The 4,953-nt window shown below is 44.7% G+C and overlaps 1 pseudogene; it reads right to left on the minus strand.

Moving 5' to 3' along the window:
- LOC132403236 (extracellular calcium-sensing receptor-like) overlaps positions 1-3,937 on the minus strand; it is a 5,843-nt pseudogene extending 1,906 nt beyond the window's left edge.
- Between the last annotated feature and the right edge of the window lie 1,016 nt (positions 3,938-4,953).

Raw genomic sequence — 4,953 nt, forward strand, 5'->3', positions numbered from 1 at the left:
TAATGCAAAACCTACCAGAAGAAGAAACGGACGATGAAACATGACATTGGACGCCCAACGGTGAACATGAGCAAAGAATTTTAATTCGACCGTGTTCCAGTAACTTGATGGGTTCTACATACCTGCCACGGCTGAAAATCTGAAATGTTTGCGCAGGACTGATTGACAAATGGACCTTCGCCACTTTTGCACGAAAGCATATTGTGAAGTGCGTGGGCTATGGCATAAGTGGCCTCGTAAACTTTATTGGTTACCCTCAGCTGAGATGTTTCCGTGTAGGTGTTAGACACAGTCTTTAGACTCTCAGTTCCTGTGCATTGATGACGCTGTGCCTCAAGCATTGTGCTACCTGTATTACTGTCTGTAGTTTTCAGGGTGCAGCCGAAGGTCTTTTCCCAAAATTCTTCAACTAAAAGATTACCGGGATAGGCAGACGGATGAAGGTCAATTAAGAAGTCTTTGAATCCCGGGATAGCTACACTACGTATGGCGACCCCGATGGCCCCAACAACAAATCTTTTGGTCACTTCTGCAGATAGACGCGAACTTGCGATCCACGCCTCACTGCCCACCCACTGGATGCCAGAAATGTTTTGTCGAGCAATTTCGTTAAATAAACTGACCATGTCCGCTTGAGTGAGAAAAGCCACCACGACTTTCGTGGACGCTGTTCGAATAACGCGGATAATACGAAGTAACCTTTCTCTCGGATACGTCCTGTGGAAAGACTCGGAGAAGGCAATGCAAACGCCGAGCTGCTGAACCGTTTCAGTGAAGGCCTGCATCCCAAAGTTGCCGTAATCGTTGTCGCTGCTCACCGTTCCAATCCAAGTCCATCCAAAACGCTGGACAAGTTGGGCTAATGCTTTGGCCTGGAAGTAATCGCTTGGGATCGTTCGAAAGAAGGAGGGGAATTTTCGCCTGTTGCTGAGACAGGCACACGTGGCGAAATAACTAACCTGGTCAGAAACCACAAGGGAATTAGAAAAAAACGTCATTATTTCGATGTCGGAGAATAAAATTTGTGTGAAGACCGGCATCTACTGTACATTAACAGTCCTACAACTGGCGTATTCCATAGCATTATAGTACAGCTTGGAGCAGATCTTTCGGCCCAGCACCTCTCTGTCAACCAATATGACCATTAGACCATAAAAGAGCATAAGACATAAGAAAAGAACCAGGCCATTCAGCCCATCGAGTCTGCTCCGCCATTACATTATGGCTATCTCGGATCAATCTCAATCCCTGCCTTCTCGCCATATCTTTTGATGCCCTGACCAATCATGAAACGATCAACTTCCGCTTGAAATATGCAGGCGGATGGCCTCCGCCATGTGCTACAGTTACTATTCTCTGGCTAAAAATAAATTCCTCTTTACCTTTGTCTTAAAAAGTCGCCCCTCAGTTTTGAGGCTGTGCCCTCTAATATCGGATACCGCCACCATAGGAAGCATTCTCTCCACATCTACTCTATCTGGACCTATCAATATTCGGTGGGTTTCAATGAGATTTCCCCGTTTCCCACCCCCCAAAATTTTAGTGACTATAGGCCGAAAGCTGCCAAACGCTCCTTATACGTTAATGCATTCATCGTCATATGATGGGACACCTGCTATTTGTGATTTTTATAGATGACCTGGACAGAGAAGCGGAAGGATGGGTATGTGAGTTTGCGGATGACACGAAGATTGTAGGTGTTGTGGAGGGAGTTGTAGGTTGTCGAAGGTTACAAGAGGATATAGACAGGCTGCAGAGTTGGGCAGAAAAAAGGCAGATGGAGTTCAATCCGGACAAGTGTGAGGAGATGCATTTTGGAAGGACAAACCAGAAGCCTGAGTACTGGATTAATGGTCAGTAACTTAAGAGTGTGGATGAACATAGAGACCTTGGGGTTCAAATCCATACATCCCTCAAGGTCGCTGCGCAGGTTGATAGGGTAGTTAAGAAGGCCTATGGGATGCTAGGCTTCATTAACGGGGATTGAGTTCAAGAGTAGAGAGGTCATGTTGCAACTCTACAAGTTTCTGGTGAGACCGCACTTAGAGTATTGTGTTCACTTCTGGTCACCTCATTATAGGAATGATGTGGAGTGGAGTGTAGTGGAGATTTACCAGGATGTTGCCTGGTTTAGAGAACAAGTCATATGAAGCAAGATTATCAGATCTGGGACAACAAGTCATATGAAGCTAGATTAGCAGAGCTGGGACTTTTCTCTTTGGAACGCAGAAGAATCAGAGGGGACTTGATAGAGGTCTACAAGATTATGAGAGGCATAGATAGGGTGGATAGTCAGTACCTGTTTCCCAGGGCATCAATAGCAAGCACCAGAGGGGATATGTACAAAATTAAGGGAGGGAAATTTAGGGGAGTCATCAGAGGTAAATTTTTTTACACAGAGGGTTGTGCGTGCCTGGAATGACTTGCCAGCGATGGTGGTGGAGGCTAAAACATTAGGGGTATTTAAGAGACTCTTGGACAGGCACATGGATGAAAGGAAAATGGAGGGTTATGGGGTAGTGTGGGCTTAGAACTTTTTTAAAGGATTATATGGGTCGGCACAACATGGAGGGATGAAGGGCCTGTACTGTGCCGCAGTGTTCTATGGTTCTATGGTTCATAAACCTAGTCTAGACTCTCTACAATGACAGTACATCATTTCTGAGATATGGAGCCCAAGACTTGTCAATACTCCAAGCGTGGCTTGACTAGTGACTTATCAAGGTTCAGCATTATCTCCTTGTTTTTAATATTCCATTCCCCTCGAAATAAATGCAAATATTGCATGTACTTTCTTTACCACGGACTCAACGTGTAAAGTAATCTTCTGGGAGTCTTGCAAGATGATAGCTAAGTCCCTATGCAAATCTTATGTTTAAACCTTCTCCCCATTTAGATAAAAGTTCGCACTATTGTTCCTTTAAAAAAGTATCATCATACAAACTTCGGCAACTACAATCTTCGATCTGGGTATGCAAATCCACAATTCTATGAAACTGGTCAACAGAGGGGTGAGGGATGAAGTGTATGTAAACAAGGTGATTGTCATATAATATAACACAAAGACTGGCTTTTCAAACCTTGAATGCATGGAAATAATGAACTAATATCCTGGTATTAATATCGCGAAAAATAATTACAATGATGAAATAAGAGCCTAAGACCTGAAGACCATAAGGCATCGGTGCAGTAATTGGCCTTTGGCCCATCGAGACTGCTCCACCATTCATTCACGGCTGATCCATTTTTCCACTCCTCAACCCCATTCTTCGGCCTTCTGTTTGTCACATTTTATGCCATATCCAATTGAGAAATGATCAACTTCTCCCTTAAATACACCCAACGACCTGGCCTGCACAGCTAGCTGTGGAAACAATTTCCACAAATTCACCACCTTTGGCTAAAGATATTTCTCCACACCTCTGTTCTAAATAGACGCCCCTCTACGGGTTGCATCTTGAGCCGTTGGTTTACACCTGTAGATCAACAGCGACGGCTTGAAAAGAGAATAAAGAGACCATAGCAGTAACTTGTCTTACCATGGGGACTTTGAAAGGACCAATTGACGCCGCAACGGCCAGGGACTGCGAGGATCCCGATTCCGCTACGATGGCAGGGACGGGTGAACGTGGCTGACAGTTCTGCTGTGGGGACGCTGCGGCCCGTCCGTTGAACAATTCGAAAGCTGCTTTTACTGAAAAGCGAGGCAGGTTGCATGAATCATAAATTCTGTAGCCCAGTGTAATATTTGGAAGCAGAACTGGACTTCGGTTTATCTCTTCAATTGCAAATATCATCGCCTGAATGAAGCGGAATGAACGAAATTCAAAACTGCAGGACAAAAATATATGGTAAATCAGTGAACTGGAAAATCTGTTTATTATTTTCACTTGCGTAGTGGCACTGCTTTCGAGACAGGCAATAACGTGGAGGCCATAACAAGGGAATTGTGATGTCAATTTTCCACTTTATCGTAGTAGACGATAGGTCAATTGCCTTATAACAGCGGTGCAGCAGCCGCCCTTAAGCCTGGTATTTCATGTTCTCAGGTTTTCCTTTTACCTACGGACTTAGACGAGGGTAAGCCAGTAGATGTTGTGTACCTAGATTTTCAGAAGGCATTCGATAAGGTGCCACATAGGAGATTGGTGAGTAAAATAAGAGCTCATGGCATTGGGGGCAGGGTTTCAACATGGATAGAAAACTGGTTGGCAGATAGAAAGCAAAGGGTAGCAGTGAATGGGTGTTTCTCAGACTGGCTGGAGGTGACTAGTGGGGTACCACAGGGCTCTGTATTGGGACCACAGCTCTTTACGATTTATGTCAATGATTTAGATGAGGGCATTGAAAACTATATCAGCAAGTTTGCTGACGATACTAAACTGGGTGGCAGTGTGACATGCGAAGAGGACGTTAGGAGAATACAGGGAGACTTGGATAGGCTGAGTGAGTGGGAAGATGCTTGGCAGATGTCATTCAATGTGAATAAATGTGAAGTTATCCACTTTGGAAGCAGGAACAAGAGGGCAGAGTATTGTCTGAACGGTGTCGAGTTAGGTAAGGGAGAAATGCAAAGAGACCTAGGAGTCCTAGTTCACCGGTCAATGAAGGTGAATGAGCAAGTGCAACAGGCAGTGAAGAGGGCAAATGGAATGTTGGCCTTTGTTACAAAGGGAATTGAATACAAGAGCAAGGATGTTCTTTTGCATTTGTACAGGGCCCTGGTGAGACCACACCTGGAATATTGTGTACAGTTTTGGTCTCCAGGTTTAAGGAAGGACATTCTGGCAATTGAGGAAGTGCAGCGTAGATTCCCGGGATGGCAGGGCTGTCTTACGCAGAGAGATTGGAGAGATTGGGCTTGTACACGCTGGAATTGAGGAGATTGAGAGGGGATCTGATTGAAACGTTTAAGATAATTAAAGGATTTGATAGGATTGAGGCAGGAAATAT

Source organism: Hypanus sabinus, chromosome 2, assembly GCF_030144855.1.
Source record: "Hypanus sabinus isolate sHypSab1 chromosome 2, sHypSab1.hap1, whole genome shotgun sequence".
Taxonomy (NCBI): domain Eukaryota; kingdom Metazoa; phylum Chordata; class Chondrichthyes; order Myliobatiformes; family Dasyatidae; genus Hypanus; species Hypanus sabinus.